We start from the raw sequence: 10,959 nt of genomic DNA on the forward strand, positions 1-10,959 counted from the left end.
TGAAACTTGAAAGTGTTCAGAAAAGATTTACAAAGATGTTGCCAGGGTTGGAGGAATTGAACAATAGGGAGAGGCTGAACAGGCTGGGCCTGTTTTCCCTGGAGTTTCAGGAGTTGAGGGGTGACCTTATAGAGGTTTACAAAATTATGAGGGGCATGGATAGGATAAATATACAAAGTCTTTTCCCTGGGGTCGGGGAGTCCAGAACTAGAGGGCGTAGGTTTAGGGTGAGAGGGGAAAGATATAAAAGAGACCTCAGGGGCAACATTTTCACGCAGAGGGTGGTACGTGTATGGAATGAGCTGCCAGAGGAAGTGGTGGAGGCTGGTAAAATTGCAACATTTAAAAGGCATTTGGATGGGTATGTGAATAGGAAGGGTTTGGAGGGATATGGGCTGGGTGCTGGCAGGTGGGATTAGATTGGGTTGGGATATCTGGTTGGCATGGACAGGTTGGACTGAAGGGTCTGTTTCCATGCTGTACATCTCTATGACTTCTAAAAACTACTTCAGTAAACCAACACAAAACACAGGTAATAGGAGACTTTCCCACTTGCCCATAGGGGACACTCACACTACCCACTAATACCTCCATGGCTCCTTCTAGTTGAAGCGGTGCCCCAATCCAGGCAAAACAAAAGTAAATAATTCATTTATCTTATAAACAAGGAAATTAGAAGTGGGCATTCAACCCATCCCACCCAAACATTTAAATCAGTAAAAAAACTGGGGTCAAAGAAAACCCACCCAAACCAAGAAAAAGAAAAGAGGGAATAATAAAAAATGAAAGAGGGGAAAAATGACCCCCATATATTAAAGGAGCAAAACCAGGTAAACAAAGTAAACAACAGAGAAAACAAAGGAAACATGTTTGTCCATACTACTTGAACCAGCCAGACCATTATAGAGTGTCCAGGAAGTCCTTTGCCTTTTCTAATGAGTCAGAAATATGCATGGGCCCTCCGTGGCTGAAACACGACACTGTTAGGTCTCTCAGCCTCTTTACTTCAAAGGTCTTCATCTTGCAGATTACAGCTGCAGAAAAGTCCTGAAAGAACATAATTTCCAATCCCTTGTAGATCAGGGCCAGTGGATCCTTCCCCATTGTGCTGGAAGCTTTCAATACCATTTGCTCGTCTCTATAATACTGAAACTGAACTAGGTCTGGGTGAGGGTGCTGGTCCGATCAGAGCCTGCGTGCCGCGACCCAGTGAGCCCGCTCGACTTGGTACCCAGTTTCCAGTCCCAAGAACTGCGAAAACCATTGGTCAAAGAAGCTGACTGGCCGATCCCCTTCCTCTCATGCCGGCTGCCCAATAATGCGGAGATCTTTCCTTCAACCTTGATTTTCGAGGTCGTCGACCTGTTCCACTAAGGCCCGTACTTGTTTATCCAGGGCCGGGATATGACACTGAGGATTCTGCCGTGGTCTCCGATGCTTGACCTTCTGCACATGCTACCCGAGGTGCTGGATCTCCTGTTCATGCTTTTGCAGCATGCATGGCCGAGATTGGATCCAGCCCAGTCCGGGTCCCCTTCATCACTGATTCGATCTTCTCTTGGAGTTTAATGTGCAGGCTCTGATGTGCAGGTAAGTTCAAAGCAGCTTCCACAGAGATCAATGCTGTAGCTGCATGCGTGCCCGTCACTGCAGGTGGATGCCCTGCTTTTTGCGATCCACACAACTATTTTCCTTTGATCATCTTCCCTGATCACTAAAAATAATGTACACAGATTCAGGGGACTTAAAACTGATGTTTACAATAATGGCTAGTAAAGGGAAGGTAAAGACACCACTTTGCCTGGGTTGACCTATCAGATAGCAAGGCAGACCTATCAGATCGTCACCATCTTGAAATACCCCTGGTGTGATTTTTAATGCTGCTCTAAAGAAAACAATCAAAGCCTATCTAGTTTCATCTTATAGCTCAACTTTTCCATCCCAGGAAACTGTGGTGAACCTCCTCTTTACCCCCTCCAGTGCTATCACATCCTTCCCATAGTGAGGTGATTAGAACTGCACATAGTACTCCAGCTGTGGCCTAACCAACACTGTACAACTCCAGCATTACCTCTTTGATCCTATACTGTATCCCAAGTGTCCCATATGCTTTCTTTAGCAGCCTATTCACATGCTCTGATTTCAGAGCTCTGTGAATTATTACCCAAGAACACTCTGTTTCTCTAAGCTACTCAAGTGTCCTGCCATTCATGAAATATTCCCGCATCTTGTTCTTTTCTTCCAAAGTGCATTGCCTTGCTCTTATCAGGGTTAAATATCATCTACCACTAGTCTGCCCATCTGACCAATCCATCCAAATCTTCCTGTAACCTACAAACATCATCTTCGCTATTAAACTCTCTGCCAACCTTGGGGTCAGTTGCAAATTTGTTTAACATTCCCCCCACATTTTCATCTGTATCATTTATGTATATAACAAACTAAAAGGGTCACATCACTGATCCTTGTGGTACACTGCTGGACATTGGGCCTCTAGTGACTCAAACAGTTATCTATCTCATATTACAACACCAGAACCCTGATCCATCTTGCCAAGTTTCCCTGAATTCTGTGTAGTTTAAACTTTTAGTTTCCCATGTGAGACTTTGTCAAAACCTTTGCTTAAATCTATTAAAACTACATCAACTGAACTTCTCTCATCGACACACTTGATTACATTTTCAAAACATTCTAACAAAGGTATGACCTCCCTCTGACAAAACCATTCTATCTAATTAACCCATACCATTCCAAGTGGGTATTAATTCGCTCCCTTCAGAATTTTCTCCTCCCTACCACTGACATAAGACTCACTGGACTGTAACTTCTTTCTTAAAAAGTGGAACCACATTAGCTGTCCTCCAGTCCTCCGGCCAGAGAAGAATTAAAGATTTGCATCAGAGCCTCTGCAATTTCCTGCCTTGTTTCTGCAGCAGCCTGGGATGCAATTCACCCAGGACTGGGGATTTGTCTGTTTTGAAGCCCAACAGAACCTCCAGTACACATTTCACATGTCAAACTGTGCAAATTCCTCACAGTTTCTTTTCCTGAATTCCATAGCTACACTCTCCTTTTCCAGAGTGAAGACTATAGAGAAGTACTCATTCAACACCATTCCAATATCCCGTAATTCCACACACCGGTTTCTCCCTTGGACCTCAATTGGCCTTAGTCTTTCCCTGGTTAATCTCTTCCCTTTCATGTATTATTAAACTAATTTAGGATCCTCTCTAATCCTGTTTGCAGGTCGTTTTTGATTATCCCTTTTTGATCTTCTAATTTGCTTTTTTAAGATCTCTCCTGCACTTACTGTATTCCTCTGGGGCCACGGATGCAATGTATGATTTCACAATTCTTATCAAATTTGTCTGCGCATATAAAAATGATCAGATAGTCCTGGATCTCCCCCAAGAGTTACCATGAAATACTTGTTTAATGTATATGACTTACCCTTTACAAACCTATGAGGATTCTCTGATCAATTCATATTTGTCCAAGAGCTCAAGCACTCTGTCACCTAGCAACATTATTCAATAACTTCCCCACAGTAAACATTAGAATAATTTCCTAGTTTAAAACTTCTAATTTATGTAGCATCTTTAATGTGTTAAAAGTATTATTAAAAGAAAATTTGACACTGTTCCACTAATAAATAATTATAGACATGGCTGAAACTAGGTCAGATAGATTGTTTTTAAGGAATATTTTGGAAGATGTGGAGAGGGGAAAGCATAGTTTAAAGAGGGAGTTCCAGAACTCAAGGGCCAGGTGCAGGCACCTATAGAGTTCTAAATGAAATCCAGAATGCACAGGAGTCCAGAATGGGAGCAACACAGACATTTCAGAAATGTTCAGGCTGATGGAGATTAGATTAAAGCTAGTAAGTTCCTCCCTGCATTTCCAGATTTTTCCTTGTTTCTGGTGCTCTAGTTTCACCTTCCACTGTTCAGTTTTGTCATATTACTGTTAGTTAGCTGTTCACTTAAATTGTCAACTAATTCAGATGTATTATTAATTGTTAAATATAAAATGACCTGTTCCCCTGTTGGCTCAAGAACCTGTTCAAACAAATTGCAGGCATATACAAGAAATTTGACATCTTTTTGCATCTCCCAATTAATGTGAAAATTAATGTTATCCATTAGAGACAGAGCTGTGAAGAAGACATTGGCTGCAGGAGTGTGAAGGGAAGCAGGAGAGTTTGTTAACAATAGTAAAGAGAGCAATTGATGGGTAGCATATTTTGTTTGACAATGCTTGCGATGCGAGTTAATGATATATTGCTGTTTGGGAACTTTCAATGTAGGGGAATGGTATCTAGCTTAAAGTTTGATCTTAATTTCTATGCAGTGCATGTTAAGGAGGGAAGATGGGACAGAATTTCCCCTCCTAAGAACAAAGACATTTGTTAAGAATGAAAAATCAGAATCTCAATGTTGAGAAAACAATGTCTGATTTTCTTCTTAAGCTTCAAGTGGTGACTTCAGAATCTTGCTATTGAGCAGACACCACGTTACTTCAATGCAGTTTGGTCTTATTATTAGCCCAACCTACTTCATTGATGTTGTTACCAAATGTCTCCTTCCTTGAGAAGGCAGACTAGTGGTTCCCAAACTGTTCAATATCAAGTCACTCTTGAGACAAACAGTTCCACAGTACACCCATTTTTCTTTTCCAACTGAATTGATTGCTCATAAACATCACAATTAAATGCATTTACTATGGTTACAGACTTCTAGAACGGTTTGCAAAAGAGTGCATATAACAAGCTAAAGGAGGATCAAAAGCATTGGTATTTTAAATCTGGGAAAAAATACACCATCTCCAACTGCGAGCACAGACATATTTCCAAAACCAATTGCTGAAGGAAGTCTCAATTTACTCATCTCAATTTACTTGGTGCCATTGCAGCGTTTGCCAAATTCCATCTTCAAATGAAACATTCAGGTAAGGGCAAATGGCGACTTCTGTCCATGAAAATCCAAAGGTCACATAGCTTGCATTACACTGTCTCTGAACAGTTCTTACTTTATTTCTTTGGGTTCAGATGTTTCATCAACTGGATTAGCAGATGTGGAAGTGCTGGCGTTGGACTGGGGTGGACAAAGTTAAAAATCACAATACCAGGTTATCGTCCAACAGGTTTATTTGCAAGTACAAGCACTGCTCCTTTGTCAGGTAGCTAGTGGGACAGGATCATAGGACACAGAATTTATGGTAAAAGATCAAAGCGTCATACAACTGATATGATGTATTGAACAAACCTAGATTGCTGTTAAGTCTTTAATCACTTAGAATGGGCTACAGATTTTAATTCATTATGTAAATCCCAGAACTTCTTTCAAGTCACATTCCCATGATAACTTAAGGTTTTATAAAAAAAAGTGACATCAACAAGATTAGAGAAAAAAAACAAAGTATAGACCAAAGCTCAGAGATTACAGTTCCAATCTAATTAAAGATTTTCATTGAGAAAAATTAACCAAAATGCGAACGTTGGCTGAACAAAATTGCAAAATGCTCCACAATGAATCAATGCAGATAAAAAGACCAATGTTTGGAATTTTTGTCAAGGAAAAAAGGGTGTTAATACTGTTACCTCTTTTGAAGGAACCATTAAAAGTGAGGTTTACCAGACTTTATCAAAGTACAAAAAGAAACTCAATTGTGTTGCAGGTAGATAGGATAGTAAAGGAGGCGTCTGGGATGCTTTCCTTTATTGGTCAGAGTATTGAGTACAGGAGATGGAAGGACATGTTGCAGCTGTACAGGACATTGGTTAGGCTAATTTTAGAATATTGTTCGCAATTCTGGTCTCCTTTCTATCGGAAAGATGTCGCAAAACTTGAAAGGGTTCAGAAAAGATTTACAAGGATGTTGAAGGGTTGGAAGATTTGAGCTATAGGGAGAGCTATAGGCTAGGGTTGTTTTCCCTGGAGAATAGGAGGCTAAGGGGTGACCTTACAGAGGTCTATAAAATGAGGGGCATGGATAGGATAAATAGACAAAGCCTCTTCCCTGGGGTGGAGGAATTCAGAACTAGAGGGCATAGGTTTAGGGTGAGAGGGGAAAGATTTAAGAGAGACCTAAGGAGCAACATTTTCATGCAGAGGGTGGTACGTGTAGGGAATGAGCTGCCAGAGGAAATGGTGGAGGCTAGTTCCTTTGCAACATCTGGATGGGATATGGCCAGGAGTTGGCAGATGGGACTAGATTCGATTGGGACATCTGGGCATGGATGAGTTGGACCGAATAGTTTGTTTCCATGCTGTACCTCTCTGACTCTGACTTATGTAGTGAGTATTCCAGACTGGAGGAAAAAAAAGTACTCCAGGTTAACATATTAAAACTATACTATGACAGGGTGGACATTCAGGACGTTATATGCATTTACAATGGTGCGAACAAATAGGGAGTAAAATAAAAATAATCAATGATTTGAGAAGGAATCACATTGAAAATTCTGGAGTTAATCCTCCATTAATTAGATTGGAGAATAGAGTAGAGTAATGTGTCATAGAGATATAGAGCACGGAAACAGACCCTTCAGTCCAACTTGTCCATGCCGCCCAAATATCCTAAACTAAACTAGTTCCATTTGTCAGCACTTGGTCCATATCGCTCTATCCCTCCTTCCCATTAAAACACCCATCCAGATATCTTTTAAATGTCATAATTGTACCAGCCTTTGGCAGCTCATTCCATACGCACACCACCCTCTGCATGAAAAAGTTGCTCTTTATGCCCCTTTTAAATCTTTCCCCTCTCACTCTAAACCTATGCCCTCTAGTTCTGGACTTCCCCACCCCACGGGAAAGACCTTGGTTCTCAAAATGTAAGATCAAATATTGTGCTGTCAAAACCCATGAAAGTGACTTATTAAAATTAATACAGATTCTCAAATTAATCTGTGTAAAAAGGCCAGGAAAACATCTTTGGCTAAGATCATATTAGACCATAAAGCAACATTCTTGCTGACTCAATGCAAACATTAGCCTAAGTATAGAGATAAATTCATGATTGTAAGTAACATTATTGATCTAATTCACAGTGGTTAGAGCTTACTTACCTATGGTGATGTCAAATTTAAATGAATCACAATGATTATGAATTATCACAAAGTCATTGTGGGAAATTTGAACTTATACACAATTTCTGAATTGGAAGACTGTATTGAGCAGATTTGACAAATCACATTTGGTTACAATATCAACTTGTGAAAGGGATCGACAAATGGCACTCATCGATGCAGCCAAAGAAACATCAGAATTTGTCAGTCCAAATAGAATTTAACAAGGTAAAGTCATGCCATTTGGAGTGAAAATTGAATCAGCACATTTTCAATGATTAACCAAAGATATTGGTGATTGGTTATGTTCAGCTAAACCTGGGAGGAATATTTAAACAAATTGTTTGATCTCTTACAAAGAGCCAAATTGATTTTGAACTTGGTCAAAACTGAATTTGCCAAATCGAAATGTAACTTACCTGGTTCACATTATGGGAGCTGAAAATGTGTTGCTGGAAAAGTGCAGCAGGTCAGGCAGCATCCAAGGAGCAGGAGAGTAGACGTTTCGGGCATGAGCCCTTCTTCAGGAATCACATTATGGGACAAAACCAAATAGCATTTAGAGAAACAAAAAGATGATCTATCTTGGAGTTGCCCTTGCTCAAGGAAAATCAATTAATTTTGTGCGTCACCTATGATCCTCAGTACCGCATCTTAAATGTTCATACCAGGTAACCTGGGAGCTGCCATGATCCCAAGATCCTGGCGAACTCTGATGTTACCTCTTCATTTCAAGGGCCAGATGCCTTAGAAGGCTGGTTACTCAGAGTCAAGTGTTAGGGACCAAACCTAAGCCTAAAAAATGTATTGAGGTAGTCTGGACCCGAATGTTTTACTTTAAAAGGTAAGTGTAAGGCTTTGTGCCTCAGATACAATTTGATTGGTCAAACTACATGACTTTATGCAAAACACACTTTATTCTTACACAAGTTAAAATACAGAGAAAATAAAAAGAACTGGCTTAACTATAACTATCAAAATGCCTAACTATGTATATAATACTAAGCAGCTGTTCCAATATAGTAACATCCCATAAACACACACATGGCAAAGGCAAATTTAGTAAAGCAGATAATCTCATATGCAACTCTAGAGCAGGAAGAGAACCTTCGCTTTTAGCTGTAAGAGAGAGGGGGAAAAAAGCTTCCACATTCAGCTTCAAGACCTCAGAAACTGCAGAAAGCTATAACTAAAAATCCTGATTCTGAGAGTGAGAGACTCCACCCATTCAGACTGCTCCTACTGTTTCAACTTTTTACAAAAAACCCTGGGCTTCACAACCATGAGGTTTATTCTTTAACTTTGAGCAGACTGCTTGTCACCTATATCTCATTAAAGAAAAAGAACAAAATACACTTTTTAAAGCAATAGTACTGGTACACAAGGGCTTGGCTGATGACTATGTTACAGCAACCCCCTGACTAAGGACACAATTTGCCCATTTTTCTACCAGGGCGACAGTGCAGCAGATAATAGACTTCCTAAATAGGGAGGTTCCAATGCTGGGATTGGTCAGGGAAGGCCTTATAGACCAGAGAGATGTGCTGCATAATTCTAAAATGCTGTGCTCTGCACAACTGGAGCTGGCAAAAAGAGGAAATAATGGATGAAGAGCTGGAAGAGAGCAACAGTCTTCTGGTGAGGACGGTGAGGACATTGCGCTAGGTTCAAGGGTGGGGGTGTGGGGAGAGAATATCCCTTCTGCATGGCAGTGAAACATAGCATCAGAATCAAGCAACCAGTCAGGACTTAATTGGCTTGGATACAGTAAGGACTGCAGATGCTGGAAGCCAGAGTCAATAGATATGAAGCTGGAAAAACACAACAGGTCAGACAGCAGACGAGCAACTAAATCAACATTTTAGGCCGAAACCCTTCATTCAATAGATACGAGATGGATATAGTCATCATTCATTGATGTAAATTTGTTGGTGTTCTAAACCAGCCTGCTTGATCCTAGGAGCCAATTCCGTTGTTTGTATTTTTACTTTGCTTTCGCTGTTGTTGAGAAACGTTAACACTTTGAACCGTTTCAATGCTTCCAACACATGATGCTCCCAAACTGAATGCTTCATCGAGCAATAGGAAATAAATAGCAATCCCTTCCATAGGCTTCTAACATAACATGGCACTGCAGACAGGTAGCTGTACAGCTTGATTCTTGAAACTGCGGTTACATTAACCGTCAGACAGGTGATGAAGTAGCTAGCAGTTTGAACAAAGTATCTTCTGCGTAAACCAAGTGCTGTCAAACTTATTTTTATTTCCCTCCCTTTACATGTAGCATAAAGGCCTTTTCATGGCTGGCTGTGATTGCCCTGGTGCATAACTGGGATTTTAAACACAGCATCAGCAGAAATCCTGAAAAGTCCCAAAAGTGACACTGGTGCGTGCATTATAGCACAAGCATGCCACCATATAAGCACAGTGCATACATAATGAGGTGAAGAGTAAAATTGCATGAGATAACACGTGGAGAGAAATCATGTATGAAATGTTGCACAATTGACCTGGTCAAGTTTTGGTAAAATTCAACCCAATGTATCTGCAGGAGCAGTAATATCACCTGCAAATTCACCTGCACCTCCACACACATCATTTACTGCATCCGCTGCACCCGATGTGGCCTCTTCTACATTGGAAAGACAGGCTGCCTACTTGCGGAATGTTTCAGAGAACATCTCTGGGACACCCGCACCAACCAACCCAACCACCCCGTGGCTGAACACTTTAACTCTCCCTCCCACTCCCACTCCGCCAAGGACATGCAGGTCCTTGGCCTCCTCCATCGCCTGACAATGGCAACACGATATCTGGAGAAATGCGGAAGATGAGGTGCTCTAGGAACCCTCCAACCACAAGGGATGAATGCAGATTTCTCCAGCTTCCTCATTCCCCCTCCCCCCACCTTATCTCAGTCCCAACCCTCGGACTCAGCACTGCCTTCTTGACCTGCAATCTTCTTCCCAACCTCTCTGCCCCCACCCCCTCTCCGGCCTATCACCCTCACCTTAACCTCCTTCCACCTATCGCATTCCCAACACCCCTTCCCCAAGTCCCTCCTCCCTACCTTTTATCTTAGCCTGCTTGGCACACCTTCCTCATTCCTGAAGAAGGGCTTATGCCCGAAATGTTGATTCTCCTGCTCCTTGGATGCTGCCTGACCTGCTGCGCTTTTCCAGCAACACATTTTTCAGCTCTGATCTCCGGCATCTCCAGTCCTCAGTTTCTCCCAGTAATATCAGCTATATGCTAGACCACATTAATTCAGAAAATCAAAATAGACATTAACCATTCCTGTGCTGCCCCACTGAAAATTCACAAGAAATAGCAACTTGATCTGGCCACCTGAACTGCATTAGGTCAATAGCTCAGTGGCCATTCTCTAACAGACTCAGGTCTTCATGTGGTACAAATGTAGGAAGGAGATGTGGTGGCTGAAAGGTACAATGTTATAATGAAATCTGAAGAATTGATGATTTGATTAGATTAGATTCCCTACAGTGTAGAAACATGCCCTTCAGCCCAACAAGTCCACACCGACGCACCGAAGAGTAACCCAACTAAACCCATTTCCCTCTGATTAATGCACTTAACACTGTGGGATATTTAACATGGCCAATTCACCTGACCGGCACATCTCTGGACTGTGGGAGGAAACCCACGCAGACACAGGGAGAATGTGCAAACTCCACACAGGCAGTCACCAGAAGCTGGAATCAAACCTGGGACCCTGATGCTGTGAGGCAAACAGCAGACATGAATAGAGAGAAATTATGGGAATGTTCATGGATCTTCAAGCATGCTTTCCATGAAAAGCTGTTCACTTGAGTCAGTAACTGGTGCAAAATTGATTTTACATCTATGGTATTTAATGGTTTTAATGTAGC

Source organism: Hemiscyllium ocellatum, chromosome 36, assembly GCF_020745735.1.
Source record: "Hemiscyllium ocellatum isolate sHemOce1 chromosome 36, sHemOce1.pat.X.cur, whole genome shotgun sequence".
Classification (NCBI taxonomy): domain Eukaryota; kingdom Metazoa; phylum Chordata; class Chondrichthyes; order Orectolobiformes; family Hemiscylliidae; genus Hemiscyllium; species Hemiscyllium ocellatum.